This window comes from Mustelus asterias, chromosome 10, assembly GCF_964213995.1.
Source record: "Mustelus asterias chromosome 10, sMusAst1.hap1.1, whole genome shotgun sequence".
NCBI classification, from domain to species: Eukaryota; Metazoa; Chordata; class Chondrichthyes; order Carcharhiniformes; family Triakidae; genus Mustelus; species Mustelus asterias.
Window position 1 is genome coordinate 77482489 of NC_135810.1, and position 21458 is coordinate 77503946.

The following is a 21458-nucleotide window of genomic DNA, read 5'->3' on the forward strand; positions in this document are numbered from 1 at the left end:
AGGTGGCTGCTCTCCGCCCCTTTTGCCTCAGTTCGGGTTAGCCATCGGTTTGGGAGTGCTTCTGTTCTTGTTAATAAAAGCCTGTTGTTTCGCAACATCTAGTCTTTGCGTGAATCAATGGTGCATCAATCTTATATGCTGCTATCTATGATATTTTGTATGTATGACAGTATGTTACAGAACCGACGAGGGAACGAGTTATCTTAGATCTGGTAATGTGTAACGAGGTAGGTAGAATTAAGGATGTTCTTGTGAAGGACCCTCTTGGGTCAAGTGATCACAATATGGTCGAATTTCTGATACAAATGGAAAAGGAGAAAGTAGGGTCCCATACCACTGTCCTCTGTTTGAACAGAGTGAAGTACGATAGGATGAGGGCTGAATTGGCTAAGGTGGACTGGGAGAGCAGACTGGTAGGTAGGACAGCTGAGGAACAGTGGAGGATTTTTAAGGAGATTCTTTTCAGTACTCAGCAACAATATATTCCGGTGATAAAGAAGGACTGTAAGAAAAGGGATAACCAGCCGTGGATAACGAAGGAAATTAAGGAGAGTATTAAATTAAAGACCGATGCGTACAGAGTGGCCAAAAATAGTGGAGAATTGGAAGATTGGGAAAACTTTAAGAAACAACAAAGAACGACTAAGAAAGCGATAAGGAAAGGAAAGATAGGTTATGAAGCTAGGCTAGCTCTAAATATAAAAAATGATAGTTAAAGCTTTTACAAATAGATAAAAAGGAATAGAGTGGCAAGAGTGAATGTTGGACCCTTGGAGGACGAGAGGGGGGATTTAATAGTGGGAAATGAGGAAATGGCTGAAACTTTAAATAAGTTTTTTGTGTCGGTCTTCACGGTGGAAGACACAAATAGTTTACCGAATATTAACGATAGAGGGTTGGTAGGAGGAGAAGTACTCAATACAATTAATGTTACCAGGGAGGCAGTGCTTGGTAGACTAACGGGACTGAAGGTGGACAAGTCCCCGGGCCCGGATGGAATACATCCCAGGGTACTGAAAGAAATGTTAGAGGTAATAGCGGACGCGTTAGTGGTTATTTATCAAAATTCGTTGGATTCTGGGGTAGTGCCGGCGGATTGGAAAATGGCTAATGTTACGCCGCTGTTTAAAAAAGGAAATAGACAAAAGGCGGGTAACTACAGGCCGGTTAGCTTAACGTCTGTAGTTGGGAAAATGCTGGAATCCATCATTAAAGAAGAAATAGTAGGCCATCTGGATAAGAATGGTTCGATTAAGCAGACGCAGCATGGATTCATGAGGGGAAAGTCGTGCTTGATGAACTTGTTGGATTTTTATGAAGATGTGACTAGTGCGATTGACGGAGGGGAACCAGTGGATGCGGTGTTTTTGGATTTCCAAAAGGCGTTTGATAAGGTGCCTCACAAAAGTTTGCTGAAGAAGATTGGGTCACACAGAGTTGGGGGTAGGGTGTTAGCGTGGATTGGGGATTGGCTATCCGACAGGAAGCAGAGAGTCGGAATAAATGGGTGCTTTTCTGGTTGGCAGATGGTAACTAGTGGCGTGCCGCAGGGATCGGTACTGAGGCCTCAACTATTTACCATTTATATAGGCGATCTGGAGGAGGGGACTGAGTGTAGGGTAACAAAGTTTGCAGACGACACAAAGATAAGTGGAAAAGTGAATCGTGTGGAGGGCGTAGAAGGTCTGCAGAGAGATTTGGACAGGCTGAGTGAGTGGGCGAGGATCTGGCAGATGGAGTATAACGTTGACAAATGCGAGGTTATTCACTTTGGAGGAAATAATAGCAAATTGGATTATTATCTAAATGGAAAAAAATTACAACATGCTACAGTGCAAAGGGACCTGGGGGTCCTTGTCCATGAGACGCAAAAACCCAGTCTGCAGGTGCAACAGGTGATCAAGAAGGCAAATGGGATGTTGGCCTATATCGCAAGGGGGATAGAATATAAAAGCAGAGATGTCTTGCTGCATCTGTACAGGGCATTGGTGAGGCCGCAGCTGGAATACTGTGTGCAGTATTGGTCCCCTTATTTGCGGAAGGATATATTGGCCTTGGAAGGAGTGCAGAGAAGGTTCACCAGGTTGATACCAGAGATGAGGGGTGTTGATTATGAGGAGAGACTGAGCAGATTGGGTTTGTACTCGTTGGAATTTAGAAGACTGAGGGGGGATCTGATAGAGACCTATAAGATAATGAAGGGGCTGGATAGGGTGGAGGTGGAGAGATTCTTTCCACTTAGAAAGGAAGCTAGAACTAGAGGGCACAGCCTTAAAACAAAGGGGATTCAGTTTAGGACAGAGTTGAGGAGGAACTTCTTCTCTCAGAGGGTGTTGAATCTCTGGAATTCTCTGCCCACTGAAGTGGTGGAGGCTACCTCGTTGAATATGTTTAAATCACGGATAGATGGATTCCTGATTGGTAAGGGAATTAAGGGTTATAGGGATCAGGCGGGTAAGTGGAACTGATCCACTTCAGATCAGCCATGATCTTATTGAATGGCGGGGCAGGCTCGAGGGGCTAGATGGCCTACTCCTGCTCCTATTTCTTATGTTCTTATGTTATGTTCATATTTCATGAGGCAACCTTGAAAAATCCACTGTGACAGATCATTATGAAATTCAGTGCACATTACCATAACTGGGATTGGAAAATTGGCCTTTTACATATTCTAGATTCTGCAGCCATAATTTCATTCTTTCCTAGGGTTCTTCATTTTGAATAGATAGTCTGATGCAAATTCAAAAGGGCTGTTCTGTTCTACTATGGAAAATAGGCTTGAACTAAGGTGAGAAATCTTCGGGCATGATTTTCCAGGCTTTCCCGCCAGCATGATCTTATAGTTCTGCCAAAGGTGATCTCCTGCGGCGGGTTCCCTGATGGCAGGACCAGCGGGCACCCAAAATGGTGAAGGCATTGGCGGGACTGGCAGATCCCACCGGCAGCCAATTGCGAGCTGCCCCTGCCTCCAGAAAACACACCGTGAGGATGCTGGAAAATCCCACCCTCAGAATTTAAACACTGGCAATTAAGATGACTTTGAAGAAGTTGTAATACTTCACCCAGTGGGTGGGATTCTCTGATCTTGTTCGCCCCGCCACTGCTGCCAGTGAGAATGGAGAATTTGGCGCTCAGCCAAAACTCCATTCACTGCAGCAGCACTGGAAAATCCCACCCATGACCGAGGTTGGAAAATTCCAGCCAACATCTGAAAATATTTTAAACTAACAACAAAAAATAGATCAGTAACCAAAGATGTCCCTTCCTACTCTGAACTGCAAATTATAATAGACTATTTCCTAAAAGTTATTTCATTCTCTAATCAGAGGAAATCTGAACCCCAGTACATTTGGAATACACTTTAAAAGCTTTAATTGCAAAGGTCAGAGCTTCTGTGGTTAATAATGAACACGTAGCTTTACCGAGACAGCTGGGATTCACTTGCGTGCAGCTGGGACATTTATAGTGACTGTTTTTCTGATGAAAGATGTAGGGCAGAATATTGGGCTGATTAATACTGTATTTTTGGGTGATATCAATGTCCTTAGAGCTTCAAACGGGCAAATCGCAGGAGGCAATATTTGCACAGAGTGTTCAAGGACCAAATCTCTTACCTGAAACTAAGTGAGAAACAATGTGTAAGATATCTGCTCTTCAGTAACTATTTACTCACTGAAAATCGCCACATGTTGTAGCCAAAACCATAGTCTCAGAGCAGGCAAAGGACTGAATTTCCAGTGCTGTGTCAGTCACCATGATTAAGAGCTTTTACGTGTCTGGCTCCTTACAGGTTGGAGCTGGAGATATTTGCAGAACCTCACAGATTGCCAGCTTCCAATCGGGAAGTGAGGTCACTGAGGCTCTTCATTCAGCAAGAACGAGTTACATTTCGTTTTAAAGGCAAAATACTGTGGATGCTGGAATTTGAAACAAAAACAGAAAATGCTGGAAAATCTCAGCAGGTCTGACAGTATCTATGGAGAGAGAATAGAGCCAATGTTCCGAACCTGGATGACTCTTCGTCAGAGCTGGCGAAGCTTACATTTAATTTTGGCTTTCTAGGGAAAAGCAAGAAGAACAAGCACATGGCTTCTCCAAGTTTGCAGGCTTCCCCATGGTGCAGGGTGACATGTCATTGACTGCATGCACATCGGGTTGTGGGGCTCACAATCCAACTCTGCTGTGGCACATACCGGAGCTGAAGGTGATTCCCCAGCAAATCATGTAGATCAATGCTTGATACCCTGGCAGCAGACATTATGCCTTCATTCTGCAGCCGTCAGCTGTGCCAGCTGCATATGAACCACCACGCCGAGTGGATGGTTACTGAGCAACAAGGACTGTTTGCTGATCGTAGGGCTCCAGTATGCAACCCACACACACATGCGCAGCATGCATACAATAAAGGTCATGCTGTGGCATGCTGAAGCAAGTATTCTGCCTCATGGACTGTTCTGGGGGAGTCCTGCTGTGTTCGGCAGAGCACATGTCAGGATTCATGGTGGTAACCTCATCACCATCAAAGCTCTGCCTAGCCACTATCTATTAGGTGAGAAGCTGAGGAGTGGAAGCACGAGGAAGAGTCAGAGGAGGAAGAGGAAGGGAGGAGGCAGCCTTAGCAGCCCATTTCTGCTCAGTTACCCATGAAGAATCATTTGAGAGTGACCAGTGACCACAACCCCAATTCCCCATTCACTAACAATCCCACATCTTATCGCCCCTTTATCACTGGCCACAATGCAAAAACAAAATAAAAACCACTACAAAATAAGCATTCCAAATTTATAAATGAAATCAAGCCTTACTGCATTCAAAAATCAACTAATTAATCTTGTGCATTACATTAGTGCCTGCTTCTGTGTACCATTGCATGTTCTAGTTCCGCTACGCATATTAGCCCAGTTGTGCTACCATAGCTGGCAGAAGACTGTTGATTTTCAGTGGAGGAGATTGCATGTGGCCTTGAAAAACAATCTCAGACAGCTCTGGGTTTAGATGATGGCACCATTTCAGCAATGGAAGCAGCACTCTGGGCTGTCCAGCTGACAGGAAACAGCATATGACAACAATGGGGATACAAATGTCTTCCTGAGAGAACGCACTAGGAGTTTTGTAAATGCAGTGATTTCTTTGTAGCCACTTTCCTAACATCAGTTGATTGCTCTGGGATGAATTATCCTTAGAGACTCCGTATTGGGCCTGCAATTTCCATTGCTACACTACCTACTGAATGCAGGTGTAATGAAAGAAAGACAAAGGGTGCAATCTTACCTGCTGCTCATGCCATGATCCCCGCTGCAGTGAAGTCGGAAAATTTGGCGCTCAGCCAAATCTCCGTTCACTGCGGCAGGATGGGAAAATCCCACCGGCGTGAATGGTGGTAAGATTCCAGTCAAAACCTACATTTATACAGCATCTTTCCCAATGTCCCAAATAGCCATACAGCTAATTCAGTACAAACTTTAGTCACTGGTATAAGTAGGTAACGTTATGAAAGGGCAGAACATGCTTGAGGGGCCAAATGGCTTCCTCCTCTTCCTAATACTTGCATGTCATTCTTGAATGGATGAGATGAATTGGGCTCGATGGTCTTTGTCATCTATAATTATCTTGCAAGCAGAGGGTTGAATCCTGGCTGGAGTTCTGTTTATTTTGTTGCTAATGCAGGTTTAGCGGGATGAGATTGCCAGGACAGTAGTGTATAATGGCTCAAAGTTGACTTGTAATCTGTTATCTTTAGTTATTTCATAGAATCATAGAATAGTGCAGAAGGAGGCCTTCTGGCCCATTGAGACTGCACTGACCACAATCCCACCCAGGCCCTATCCCCATAACCCCATACATTGACCCTAGCTAGTCCCCCTGACACTAAAGGGCAATTTAGCATGGCCAATCCACCTAACCCGCACACCTTTGGACTGTGGGAGGAAACCAGAGCACCCAGAGGAAACCCACGCAGACATGTGCAAACTGCACACAGACAGTGACCCAAGCTGGGAATCGAACCCAGGTCCCTGGCACTGTGAAGCAGCCGTGCTAACCACTGTGCCGCCATACCGCATGATGCTCATGAGTCTTTTCCATTGATTTCAATCTTGTCCTCTTGTCTACTTACCTATTATCTTACTCTATCTTGGTGTTTCAGTGAGTTTTTTGAGCTATTTAATTATCGTGATAAAGTTGTGTTGGACAGTAGATACTAACGATCGACTGCAATGAGAAGCAGCAATCAGCAGAGTCTTCACAGTTGCTGATTATGAAACAGATACAATTGTGAATCATTCAGCCTTTGTTCTCTGGCCTCTTAACTGTTGCACGGGGACACCTGAGGTTCTGGACACAGGAGAAGCACCAGGCCCATGATTTCTCTTCCTGGCCCTGCACTGTTGGCATTGAACTCCATGGCTAGCTGCTCCCATTGCATTTTGAGTGCGTGTTTCAGGGGCCTCCTGACCCCATCAAAATGCAGGACATCCCTTTCCACATTCACCAAAGCTTCCTGTGCAGCATACAAGCTCAATGTATGTTGTACCACCCTTCATTGTTTCCTAAGTCCGATCCATTTCCCAACTGACTCAGCCCTTTAAGAGCTATAAGCTAACTTTAGGTACTGCAGATTAGCTTTAAGTGGTGCAAGCAAAATTAAATTTTGGGCCCCCGCTAATGCACGCAGTCTACAAACTACACAATTAATGCTAGCTGCATGTGCAGCAATCATTCAATCAGACAGCACAAAGTCAGCTCCAACTCTTGTCTGTATTAATTAAGCAGCTTTGCCAGCATTGGGATTGTCTTTACAGGAAACGATAGCAGGGTCAGGAAAATATTCAATGCTTGTCGTTATTAAAATAGCACAAAATATAAGCTGGTGGTGCATTTTTATTTTAAAGTGGATCTTTTTCCTGCAAAACCTGCCCTGCTATATAATTGGAGTGATAGTTACATGAATGGGAGTTGCAGTCAGTATTTAAGGAGGTGTTTTCACTGCAATGTGGCTGGGGCCAAGTTTAAGCACACTTGGCTGGAATCTAGGAGCACTGCTGCAAGTACTTACTGCAGCAGGATCTTAAATTGTAGCTAAGCCAGGAATAAGAGCTTGAACAATGAAGTCACTGAAGATTTAAGAGCAAAACGGAGCATCACAACAACAGAACAGCCAGCTTTTATGGTGCAGCAGCTCTGGAGAATCATACAGACGCAAAATGGTAACTTTGGGGGTAATTTTACTATTTTTTGTCCAAGTGCTGGACAGACTTGAAACTGGGAGAGTTTTGGATCCGTCTTTTGGGTGTGTTTTCAGGTCCCCCCATACACACTCTGCCTGCAAAATTCTGAGCGAACCTGGTGCTTGCTGCAGAAGCCTGTGGGCAGGGCTTACCGTGCTTGAAAACTTGCAGAGGGAGGTAGTGTGCAGGTCTCTGATGCTGCACATGCGAATTAGCAGTAGCAGGGGTCTGAAAGAGAGGGAGATGTCAGGCCCTGGCTAGTGCAGGCAATCCGAAGCAGCTCCCCGCCCCCACTGCAATCACAGGGGCCCACAGCCCATGATACAGCCCCCCGCTGACCCCCCCCCTCCGCCACCCAGACCAATCATGGACCCCCTCCCTCCCCCACCGATCACGGCCCTGCTGCCCTCCCTCCACCAATCGCTGCAGAGTGGCAGCGGGCCCCCCCTTCTTTCCTCCCCCCCCATCGATCGCTGCAGATTGGCAAGGGGGCCCCTCTCCCATTAGCCCTGTCCCAACTGGCCCCTCTCCTAATTAGCCCACCCCCCTGGCATTGCCCAGGTGCCAGACTGGCATTGCCCAGGTGCCAGGTTGGCACTGCCATTTTGGCATTGCCCAAAAGCACCCCCCCCCCCTTGCCTCGGTCTCCCCGGAGGGGCCTCAATGGCCTCTGGTTCCACCAGCGAGGCCAAGTCGACTGCCCTCCATTCATGGTGAGCATGTCTATTCCTTGCCGACAAGAACATTTCTCGGAGAGGTCATGGGGGGGAGGGCCGAGCCCGGACGATTGAGCGCCGGGCTTGGTAAGCAGATGCAAAAGTCCGTTTTAATAAATTTAAATACATTAACCTGCCCCTCACCCATTTCCTGCAAAAGCCTGCCTGCGCTGAAAATCTGGCGCTCGTAAAATGACGCCGGTCGCAAAAACCGGCGCCAATCGCGCTAATTACTTTACGCCCCACTTTACCATTGCGTTGTGCCCGAAAACGGGCACACGCTATGGTAAAATCGCCCCCTTTGTTTCTCCCTCTACAGATGCTGCCAGACCTGCTGAGCTTTTCCAGCATTTTCTGTTTTTATTTCAGATTTCCAGCATTACAATATTTTGCTTGCATTAAGAAATCAGACAGGAATGGAGCTGTAAAATGCCCTGCATGTGTATACTATCAATTGTTGCCTCTTGCCAACCCTTTACCGTTGCAACATGCACAGCACAGAGACAACCAACAGCTCTTTTAATATTTATCATATAATCCACCTTATTGCCATACTGACTTCAAAGTCTAACCCACCAACTTTCTTTTACATAGCATTTACAGCACAGAAACAAGTCATTCATCCCAAAAGGGCCATGCTGGTGTTTAAGCTCTGCATAAGTTGCTCCCACCTTTTTTCATCTGACTCCATAAACATATCATTCTATCCCTTGATGCGCGATTAATTCACTCGAGATGCTAGATCGTACTCGGGGAAATGAAGGCTTTTATTAGCAACAAGAATAGAGCATACAGCTTAACAATACAATCCTAGACTAAAGGGTCACTAGGAAATGCAGTGACCTTTATACCCCTATAGGAAGGCGGAGCCAACCGGAGTGTACCACAGAACAACACCAACAGGTGGAACACCCCAACCCTAACCCCAACAGCAAGAAGAGTAACATATGTACAAATACCCATAGTGATAACCATCTATGGTTCAGTACCCATAGTGGTAACCATCTATGGTTCACCACACACTTTGCTAGTGATCTCAACTCTATCTCTCCAGAAATGAAGCCCAGTACATTATTTGTTTTTCTTAAAGTGGCCTTATTAACCTATGTTGTTACTTTTGGTGATTTGTGTATCTGTATCCCAGGTCCCTTTGCTCTAGTCTATGCCATTTTGAAACTTATTTTCCAAAGACTATGTAGCCTCCTTATTCTTCCTGCCAAAATACTACCTCACACTTATCTATATTTTAGCTCATTTTCCAATGACACTGCAAGATTTATCACATTTTTTATAATAGATTCCAGCATTTCCCCTATCATTAATGTAAGGCTAACAGGAATATAGTTCCCTGTTTGCTCTCTCCTTCCCTTCTTAAATAATGGGGTGACACTTGCTACTTTTCAATCTTCAGGAACCATTCCACAATCTATGGAATTTTGGAAGATGATCACTAATGCATCCACCAACTCTATAGCAACCGCTTTCAACACTCTGGGATGCATAGTATCAGGTGCTAGGGACTTATCAACTTTCAGTCTCACTAATTTCTCCAATACAACATCCTTACTTGGACTAAGTTCCTCCAACTTTGCATTCTGCCTCGTCCCTTGGATCTCTACATCTGGGAGATTTCCTGTATCTTCATTAGTGAAAACAGACCCAAAGTAATCATTTAGCTTTTCTGCTATTTCTCTATCTATGTGAATTCCCCTGACTCTGCTCGTAATGGGCCCACATTTGTCTTAGCCAAGTGCTTCCTTTTTAACAAACCTATAGAAGCTTTTACAGTCTGTATTTTGCTAGCTCGCATTCATATTCTGTACTCCTTTTCTTTATCAGTTTCTTAGCCTTCCTTTGCTGTATTCGAAAAAAAGCTCTCAATCATCAGGTTTACTACTATTTCTGGCAACTTTATAAGCCTTTTTAAAAAATCTTATACAACCTCAACTTCCTTTGTCAGCCACGGTTGAATTTTTTGCGGGGGAGGGTTTGCACCTTGAAGGAATGTATGCCATGTAATAGTTCTTTGAAGACAGTCCATTGCCCATGCACAGTCATACCTTTTAATGTGCTTTCCCAATCCACCTCAACCAATTTCTCCCTCAGACCTTCAAAATTTCCTTTATTAAACTTCAGATTGAACTTCCTCATGATCAAACATAACGTAAAATTCTGTCATAATGTGGTCACGCATCCCTGAAGGCTCTTTTGCATATAGATTTTAATTAGCCTATTTTTCATTGCATAATACTAGTCCTCTAGTTGGCTCCTCAACATACTGCTCCCAAACGCATCCCTAACACACTCCAGAAACTCATCATCTTCAGCACTAGTTCTCACTTGGTATAATCAGTCTATGAGCAGATTGAAGTCACTCATGCTCACAGTATTGCCCATGCTACATTCTTCTCTCATCTCCTGATTAATATTATGCCCCACATAGTAAAGGTTCCAGACCACGTAATAGAACAGAGTATAGAAGGTGGCAGGAATCTAACCTCAGGCAGAGCAAAAAAGGTGACAAGTATGAGAAGGGAGATGGTCAATGCAGGACTGAGGGTTTTATACGTAAGTGCGTGCAGTACACGGAAAAACATAAATGAGCTTGTTGCATACATTGAAATTGGCCGGTACCATGTTGTGGGCATCACAGAGATGTGGCTGCAAGGCGATCAGGGCTATCTAAATATCCAAGGATATGTGTCCTATTGGAAGGACGGGCAGATGGGCAAAGGGGGCGGGGTTGTATTGTTAGTAAGGAATGAAGTTAAGTTGATAGCAAGAAGTGATATAGAATCAGAATGCAAAGAATCTCTGTGGGTAGAGTTGAGGAATCACAAAGGTAAAAAGACCCTGATGGGAGTTATGTACAGGCCCCCTAGCAGTAGTCAAGATGTGGGGCAGAAAATAAATCAGGAGATAGAAAAGGCATATAAAAAAGGCAATATCACAATAATCATGGGGGACTTCAATATGCAGGTGGACTGGGAAAATCAGGTAGGTAGTGGAACCCAAGAAAAGGAATTTGTGGAATGTCTAAGGGATATTTTTTTGGAGCAGCTTGTGACAGTCTACTAGGGAACAGGCAAATCTGGATTTGGTGATGTGTAGTGAGGCAGACTTGATTAGGGAACTTAAGGTGAAGGAACCCTTAGGGAGCAGTGACCACAATGTGATAGAATTTACCCTGAAGTTTGAGAGGGAGAAGCTGGAATCAGGTGTAATGGTATTACAATTAAATAAAGGGAACGACAAAGACATGAGGGAGGAGCTGGCCAGAGTTGATTGGAAAGGGAGCCTGGCAGGGCGATAGTGGATCAGCAATGGCAGGAGTTTTTGAGTTATTCGGGAGGCACAACAGAAATTCATTCCAAAGAGGAGGAAATATGCTAAGGGGAGGACGAGGCATCCATGCCTGACGAGGGAAGTCAAGGACAGAATAAAAGCAAAAGAAAAAACATACAAAGTGGCGAGGATTAGTGGGAAGCCAGAGGATTGGGAAGCCTTTAAAAGTGAGCAGAGGACAACTAAAAAGCAATAAGGGGGGAGAAGATGAAATATGAGTGTAAGCTGGCTTGTAATATAAAAGAAGATAGGACGAGTTTTTTTTCAATATATAAAAGGTAAGAGAGAGGCAAAAATGGCCATTGGACCATTGGAAAATGAGGCTGGAGAAGTAATAATAGGAAACAAAGCAATGCAGAGGAACTGAATAGTTACTTTGCATCAGTCTCCACGGTGGAAAATACCAGTGGGATGCCAGAGCTCCAGGAGAGTCAGGAGGCACAGGTGAGTGTAGTGGCCATCACTAAGGAGAAGGTTCTGGGGAAACTGAAAGGTCTGAAGATGGATAAATCACCTGGATCGGATGGACTACACCTCAGGGCTCTAAATGAGATAGCTGAGGAAATTGTGGAGGCATTGGTGGTGATCTTTCAGGAATCACTGGAGGCAGGGAGGGTCATGCTGTGGAGATGCAGGTGTTGGACTGGGGTAAACACAGTAAGAAGTCTCACAACACCAGGTTAAAGTCCAACAGGTTTATTTGGTAGCAAAAGCCACTACAAAATAAACCTTTGGACTTTAACCTGGTGTTGTGAGACTTCTTACTGGGCAGGGAGGATACCAGAGGACTGGAAAGTAGCTAATGTAACACTGTTGTTTAAGAAGGGAGGGAGGCAGCAGACGGGAAATTATAGGCCGGTTATCCTGACTTCAGTCTTTGGCAAGATTTTAGAGTCCATTATTAAAGTTGAGATTGCAGAGTACTTGGAAGTGCATGATAAAGTAGGACTGAGTCAACACGGCTTTGTCAAGGGGAGGTCATGTCTGACAAATCTGTTAGAGTTCTTTGAGGAAGTAACAAGGAAATTAGATAAAGGAGAACCAGTGGACGTGATTTATTTAGATTTCCAGAAAGCCTTTCACAAGGTGCTGCATAGGAGACTGTTAAATAAGTTAAGTGCCCATGGTGTTAAGGGTAAGATCCTGGCATGGATAGAGGATTGGCTTACTGGCAGAAGGCAGAGAGTGAGGATAAAGGGGTCTTTTTCAGGATGGTAGCCGATGACTAGTGGTGTGCCTCAGGTTTTCACAATATACATTAATGATTTGGAGGAAGGAACTGAAGGCACTGTTGCTAAATTTGCAGATGACACAAAGATATGTAGAGGGACAGGTAGTATTGAGGAAGCAGGGGGGCTGCAGAAGGACTTGGACAGGTTAGGAGAGTGGGCAAAGAAGTGGCAGATGGAATACAATGTGGAAAAGTGTGAGGTTATGCACTTTGGAAGGAGGAATGGCGGCATAGACTGTTTTCTAAATGGGAAAATGCTTAGGAAATCAGAAACACAAAGGGACTTGGGAATCCTTGTTCAAGATTCTCTTAAGGTTAATGTGCAGGTTCAGTCAGCACTTAGGGAGGCCAATGCAATAACAAAGAACAAAGAACAATACAGCACAGGAACAGGCCCTTCGGCCCTCCAAGCCCGCGCCGCTCCCCAGTCCAGGATTGAATCCTGAATCCAGGATCCCCGCCCAATTTACATCCTATCTACATCCTAATATCCTATCCACCGAGCTGTCCCTCACAGCTACGATGCTTTGTTCATCACAACCTATTAACTCACCCCCACCCCCCCATTCCAGACCATGTGATCTCCAGGGAGAGGCGAAAACCCAGAGTGAAAACCCCAGGGCCAATATGGGGAAAATAAAATCTGGGAAATTCCTCTCCGACCCCCTGAGGCAATCGAAACGAGTCCAGGAGATCACACTGGCCCTGATCAGAAAATGCTTCCCAACCCTATTCATTTCCACTTCTGCTTTACGAACACCATCTGACTTCCCTGCCCCCGAGACAGGTTCCCAACTATCCGTAGTCTCGCTCTGTACTGGCACCAGCAAGATGATCATAGAATGAAGCCTTGAAACGAGAAACAAAGAACAATTAGCCCGCGCCGCTCCCTGGTCCAAACTAGACCACTCTTTTGTATCCCTCCATTCCCACTCCGTTCATATAGCTGTCTAGATAAGTCTTAAACGTTCCCAGTGTGTCCGCCTCCACCACCTTGCCCGGCAACACATTCCAGGCCCCCACGACCCTCTGTGTAAAAGAATGTTAGCATTCATGTCAAGAGAGCTAGAATACAAGAGCAGGGATGTACTTCTGAGGCTGTATAAGGTTCTTCTCAGACCCCATTTGGAATATTGTGAGCAGTTTTGGGCCCCATATCTAAGGAAGGATGTGTTGGCCTTGGAAAGGGTCCAGAGGAGGTTCACAAGAATGATCCCTGGAATGAAGACCTTGTGGTATGAGGAATGGTTGAGGACTTTGGGTCTGTACTCTTTGGAGTTTAGATGGATGAGGGGGGATCTTATTGAAACTTACTGCGAGGCCTGGATAGAGTGGACGTAAAGAGGATGTTTCTACTAGTAGGAAAAACTAGAACCAGAGGGCACAATCTCAGGCTAAAGAGACGAACCTTTAAAACAGAGATGAGGAGGAATTTCTTCAGCCAGAGAGTGGTGAATCTGTGGCACTCTTTGCCGCAGAAGGCTGTGGAGGCCAGGTCATTGAATGTCTTTAAGACAGAGATAGATAGTGTGGTGAACCATTGTTGGTTACCACCAGGAGTGCTGAGCCATGGTTTGGCCAGCACTATGAGTCTGTAGATATGTTACTGTTGGGGTTAGGGTTGGGCTGTTCTACCTGTTAATATAGTCCTATGGTACACTCCAGTTGGCTCCGCCTTCCGGGAGAGATATAAAGGTCACTGCTCTGCCTGGTGACCCTTTAGTCTGGGATTGTATATTGTATATAGTAGCTCCATTATTGTTGGTAATAAAAGCCTTTATTTCCCGGGTACATCCAGCCTCCCGTGTGATTTATCGCGCATCAATTTTATTACCAACAAAATTTTTTTTTACCAAAAAAAAAGAAAACCATGGAGCAAATGCTGAAACCCGAGCGGCTTACATTGGATCCACGTGCAGCGGGAGCATCGAACACTTTCGACCACTGGTTGAAGTGTTTCCAAGATTACCTCGACGCCTCCACAGCGGTTCAAAACGACGCCGACAGACTGCGAGTCCTCCACGCGAGGGTAAGCGACACTGTATACTTAGCGATTCGTGAGGCCCAAGACTACAAAGGGGCCATCGAGCTTCTCAAAAAGCGATACAACAAACCGCCGAATGAGATCCATGCTCGACACCTTCTAGCCACTCGACGGCGGCAGCCCGGCGAAATGACGGAACAGTACCTGTGTGAACTTCAGCAGCTAGCCAGAGCCTGCAACTGCAAGCCAGTGTCGGCAGCCCAGTATATGAGCGACCTAGTTCGAGATGCATTCGTGGTGGGAATCGGCTCGTCGTACATTCGCCTTCGGCTGCTAGAGCAAGGTAACCTCAACCTCATTAAAACCGTAGAATTAGCTGACGCTCTAGAAACGGCCTCCAAAAGTCTGGAGATGTACCCCGACGACCGCGTGGGGACATTGTGGCAGGTGCAGCCGCAGACTCCACTTTATTCAGCGGTTTTGAAAAACTGCGCGATTGCGTTTCCAGCCTCGGACCTGACGACGGCAGCAGCTCCAGGAAGCCCGCGGTGTTACTTCTGTGGGGGGGGTGAAACACCCTCAGCAGCGATGTTCAGCTAAAGCGGTATTGTGCTCCGCCTGTGGCAAGAAGGGGCATTATTCCAAAGTCTGCAGGACCAAACCACCCTCCAAACATAGCAGTGCGGCGTGTGATTCCCCGGAGCCGGTCTCCTTGTCTTCTGCGTCTTCGAGGTCTTCCACCACGTGCGATTCCAGAGCGTCGCCATTCCTAATGACGGAGTCGCAAGACACGTGCAACCTGCAGGGGCCGCCATTTTTGGCACCATCGACCACGTGCGACCTATGGGGGCAGCCATTTTGGTCGGCACCGACCGCAAATGACCAGCAGGGGCCGTCATCAACCAGCTCAGCTGCCTGCAGTTGCACCCACGATCCAGCGGTGGCGTCAATCATCCTGGACCAGGCCAAGCCTCATAGACTCGACAAGTCCATGATGGATATACAGGTAAACAGACGCCAGATTTATTGTTTGTTTGACAGTGGGAGTACGGAGAGCTTCATTCACCCTGACCCCGTGAAGCGGTGCGGTCTCCTGATTCGGACTGTCAAGCAGACAATTTCGATGGCGTCAAGGTCCTGGTCTGTCACCATGCTAGGGAGCTGCATGGTCAACCTGACGGTGCAGGGCACGGTTTACGAGAGCTTCAGGCTCCTTGTGTTACCGCACCTTTGCGCGTCGATACTCCTAGGACTAGATTTTATGGCCCACCTGAAGAGTGTAACCCTGCAGTACGATGGGCCACTCCCTCCGCTTTCAGTGGGAGCACTGCAGCCTCTAAATTGCCCAAAGCGCTCCACATGTAGCCTCTCGACGCTCAGGATTACCCCACCCTCCCTATTCCAGAATCTCATGCCAGGCTGCAAGCCCATCGCAACAAAGAGCAGGCGTTACAGCGCTGAGGATCGGATCTTCATTCGATCTGAAGTTCAGCGGCTCCTCAAGGAGGGATCATCCAACCTAGCGCTAGTCCATGGAGAGCGCAAGTAGTGGTGGTTAAGAATGGGAACAAACCCCGGATGGTCATAGACTATAGTCAGACCATTAACAGATCCACGCAGCTGGATGCGTATTCCCTCCCGTGCATATCTGACATGGTCAATCAGATTGCGCAGTACCGGGTGTTCTCCACCATTGACTTGACGTCTGCTTACCACCAGCTCCCCATTCGCCCAGAGGACCGAAAATACACGGCCTTTGAGACGGATGGTCGTCTGTACCATTTTTTAAGGGTTCCCTTTGGTGTCACGAATGGGGTCTCGGTCTTCCAGCGTGCTATGGACCGAATGGTGGACCAGAACGGGCTGCGGGCTACCTTCCCGTACCTGGATAACGTCACCATCTGCAGCCACGACCAGCAGGACCACGATGCCAACCTTCTTAGATTCTTACGCACTGCATCTCGCCTGAATCTGACCTACAACAGGGAGAAGTGTGTGTTTCGCAAGTGCCGCCTAGCTATCCTCGGATACGTGGTGGAAAACGGGTTCCTCGGCCCTGATCCAGACCGTATGCGTCCCCTCCTCGAACTTCCCCTGCCCACTAGCGTCAAAGCACTGAGAAGATGCTTAGGCTTCTTCTCATACTATGCACAGTGGGTTCCCAATTACGCGGACAAAGCTCGTCCGCTCATCAAGTCTGCCTCCTTTCCCCTAACAACAGAGGCTCTTTGCAGGAATAAAAGCCAACATTGCGAAAGCCACGATGCACGCTATTGATGAGTCCATCCCCTTCCAGGTGGAGAGTGATGCATCTGATTTCGCCCTGGCCGCCACACTTAACCAGGCGGGCAGGCCCGTCGCCTTTTTTCTCGCACCCTCCAAGGCCCTGAAATTCGGCATTCTGCGGTGGAAAAAGAGGCCCAGGCCATTGTGGAGGCCGTTCGGCATTGGCGCCATTACTTGGCGGGAAAACGGTTCACTCTGCTCACGGACCAGCGGTCCGTGGCGTTCATGTTCAACAACACGTTACGGGGTAAGATCAAGAATGATAAAATCTTGAGGTGGAGAATCGAACTCTCCACCTACAATTATGATATCATGTACCGTCCAGGGAAGCTCAACGAGCCCTCGGATGCCCTGTCGCGTGGAATATGCGCGAGTGTGCAGGAGAATCGATTACAGGCTCTCCACAATGACCTCTGCCATCCGGGGGTCACTCGGCTCTTCCATTTTATAAAGGCCCGGAATCTACCCTACTCGGTGGAGGATGTCAGGTCCATAACTCGAAGCTGCCAGGTATGTGCTGAATGCAAACCGCACTTCTACCGACCTGACAGGGCACACCTCATTCAGGCCACTCGTCCTTTTGAAAGACTGAGTGTGGACTTCAAGGGCCCCCTTCCCTCGACAGATCGGAACGTGTACTTCCTCAATGTGATTGACGAGTACTCACGATTCCCTTTTGTCATTCCCTGTTCTGATATGACCGCTGCCACGGTTATCAAAGCATTACGGGATCTTTTCACTCTGTTCGGTTACCTCTGTTATATCCACAGTGATAGGGGCTCGTCGTTCATGAGCGACGACTTGAGGCAATACCTGCTCTTAAATGGGATTGCCTCTAGTAGAACCACGAGCTACAATCCTAGGGGTAACGGGCAGGTTGAACGAGAGAATGCTACAGTCTGGAAGGCTGTCTTACTGGCGTTGAGGTCTAAAGGTCTTCCAGTCTCCCGTTGGCAAGAGGTACTCCCTGATGCGCTCCATTCCATCCGCTCACTCCTGTGTACGGCAACCAACGCTACTCCTCATGAGAGAATGTTTTCATTCCCTAGGAAGTCTTCCTCTGCGACCTCATTACCGTCTTGGTTGACGTACTCAGGACCTGTCCTCCTGCGGCAGCATGTTAGGACCCGCAAGTCCGACCCTTTGGTTGAACAGGTCCATCTCCTCCATGCCAACCCTCAGTATGCCCATGTGGCATATCCTGACGTGCGAGAGGACACGGTCTCGATTCGAGATCTGGCGCCTGCAGGGGGCTTGGAAACCCCAGTCGCTCCCACACCCCCAGTTAGGGACCCCCCGACCATTATCTCTTCTCCTGACACGGCACGGACAGTATCGGGACCACCACTTAACCCTCTTACTCCCGTGTACAGCTTGCCTGAGTCCAAGAGATTGTCGCCACCTCGAGGCGTGCTCGAGTCCAGCGGATTGTCACCACCTCGTGGTCTACCGGCCCGTGAGGAACTGGAGGAGCTACTGGACACCGCCTTGGAGAGAAGGTCACCGCGATTGCCTGAACCGGCGTCATCGCCAGTGTTGAGGAGGTCGCAGAGACGGTGCGGTCCCCCAAAACGATTGAACTTATAGACAGATGAACAGTTGTTCTGTTTTTTTTGTGCCCCGCCGGACTTTGTTTTTAAAGGAGGGGTGAATGTGGTGAACCATTGTTGGTTACCACCAGGAGTGCTGAGCCATGGTTTGGCCAGCACTATGAATCTGTAGATATGTTACTGTTGGGGTTAGGGTTGGGCTGTTCTACCTGTTAATATAGTCCTATGGTACACTCCAGTTGGCTCCACCTTCCGGGAGAGATATGAAGGTCACTGCTCTGCCTGGTGACCCTTTAGTCTGGGATTGTATATTGTATATAGTAGCTCCGTTCTTGTTGGTAATAAAAGCCTTTATTTCCCGGGTACATCCAGCCTCCCGTGTGATTTATCGCGCATCAGATAGGTTCTTGATTAATAAAGGGATCAGGGGTTATGGGGAAAAGACAGGAGAATGGGGATGAGAAAAATATCAGTCATGGTTGAATGGTGGAGCAGACTCGATGGGCCGAGTGGCCTAATTCTGCTCCTAGGTCTTATAGCCTTATTACCATTGCTATTTGGGGCTTATAAACAACTCCAACCAATGTCCGCTGCCCTTTGCCGTTTCTTAACTCCATCAAAACTGATTCCACACATTGCTCTTCTGATCTGAGATCCTACTTACAATTGCACTGATCCCATCCCTTATTATTAGCACAACTCCACTTCCTTTCCTTCCCTGTCTATCCTTCATAAATGTAGAGTATCGTTTAATATTCAGTTCCCAGTCTTGGTCACCATCAGCCATGTTTCCGTAATGGTAATTATATCACACTCATTTATCTGCATTTGTGCCTTTAGATCATCTACCTCGTTACAAATGCTGTGTGCATTTAGGTGGAGCATCCTTAACTTTGTCTTTGTGGCATCATTCTGCATTAAATGCATGCTCAATATTTTGCTTTCTTTCTCCTGTCTTCTAATCACATTGCTTCTTTCTGTCGGCTGGGTCTCTGGATTACAAGTCTAGTGACAATACCATGACACCACCATCTCCTTCTGTGCTTAATGACTCTATATTGAGGAGCATAGTTAGCCTTATTGTTAATTTTCCTGCAGAGTCCAGCCCAAAATAGCTCATGATACAGGAGATGGAGAAGTGGGGGGGGTCAAATTCCTGAGAGGTTTCCCACTGCACCACAGTAATGTCAGCAGAAACACCATTTATAGATGTAAATAGGATTTCTGCTGAACATATCCCAAGCAGAGAAATGGAAGAATCCAGTTGACTTCACCTTCATGGCCACGTGATTACAGGATGGCCTCTTTGGAGATTACTGTGTATGCTTTTCAAGCATGCAACATTTCAAGCATGCAAAAATGTTTGTCATTTTTATTAATGACCTGGATGAGGGCGTGGAAGGACTGATTAGTAAATTTGCGGATGACACTAAAGTCGGTGGAGTTGTAGACCGTGTGGAGGGAAGTGGCAGGTTACAGAGGGACATAGATAGGCTGCAGAGCTGGGCTGAGAGGTGGCAAGTGGAGTTTAATGTGGAAAAGTGTGAGGTGATTCACTTTGGAAGGAGTAACAGGAATACAGAGTACTGGGCTAATGGTAAGATACTTGGTAATGTGGATGAACAGAGGGATCTGGGTGTCCATGTGCATAGATCCCTGAAAGTTGGCACCCAGGTTGATAGGGTTGTTAAGGCGTATGGTGTGTTGGCTTTTATTGGTAGAGGGATTGCGTTTCGGAGCCAGGAGGTCATGCTGCAACTGTACAAAACTCTGGTGCAGCCGCATTTGGAATATTGCGTACAGTTCTGGTCGCTGTATTATAGGAAAGATGTGGAAGGATTGGAAAGGGTGCAGAGGAGATTTACCAGGATGTTGCCTGGTATGGTGGGAAAATCGTATGAGGAAAGGCTGAGGGGCTTGAGGTTATTTTCGTTGGAGAGAAGAAGGTTGAGAGGTGACTTAATGGAGGCATACAAGATGATCAGAGGATTAGATAGGGTGGGTAGTGAGAGCCTTTTTCCTCGGATGGTGTTGGCTGGCACAAGGGGACATAGCTTTAAATTGAGGGGTGAGAGATATAGGACAGATGTTAGAGGTAGGTTCTTTACTCAGAGAGTAGTAAGGGCGTGGAATGCCCTGCCTGCAGCAGTAGTGGACTCGTCAACATTAAGAGCATTCAAATGGTTATTGGATAAACATATGGACGATATTGGAATAGTGTAGATTAGAGGGGCTTTAGATTGGTTCCACTGGTCGGCGCAACATCGAGGGCCGAAGGGCCTGTACTGCGCTGAAATGTTCTATGTTCTATGTTCTATTTCAACTATTTTTCTGTTTAGTTGTTGGACAGGTTCATAACAGGAGAGAGCAGACCTCCAGATGAAGACGGGCCTGCTAATCACATGAAAGTGGCTTCATTTGAAGAGGCCATGCTGGATAAAATCAGTTACAAACGCAAGGATTTTAACTCCGAAATCAAGGTTAAGGAATGCCGCACAGGACAATTGCATGCAGTTAAACAGAAGTGGAACAGAAGCAGGATCTGATGACAAAAATAAATTTCATCCTGCCCTAGTTAATATCCTAACTAGAAAAAAATGTAGAGGTTATTATTAGATCTGAGGGAAGATGGATCAATATTGATACAGAATTAAGATGGATATAAATTTCCTTTCAACACTTATCTCTAGCCTAAATAAGTTTCAGTGTGGTGTCAGTTTATGTCTACTTCATTGTTGAAAAAGTTTTTTTCCAAAGCAATGATTTAAATGAGACTTACAAAAGAGTTCTGTTCATGAAAGTGGAAATGTTAACCTTATCTCTAGGCAAATCATCATGCAGTCTTTGTACTGCTGTGAGCAGCTAATGTAATCTTTTAAAAGTAAATTTGATAGTACTCATGATGTACAAACATTGCAGTTATTATATAAATATGACATGAAGAACATTCAAACATGATTTTACTGTTTACAATTTTCTGGCAAACCCTCTATTTGCAACATTTTTTGCATTTCATTTGCATGTTTTATTAACAAATCTGCTCTGCTTGAAACAACGTAAGGAGCCTAACAACACCAGATTAAAGTCCAACAGGTTTATTTGGTAGCAAATGCCACTAGC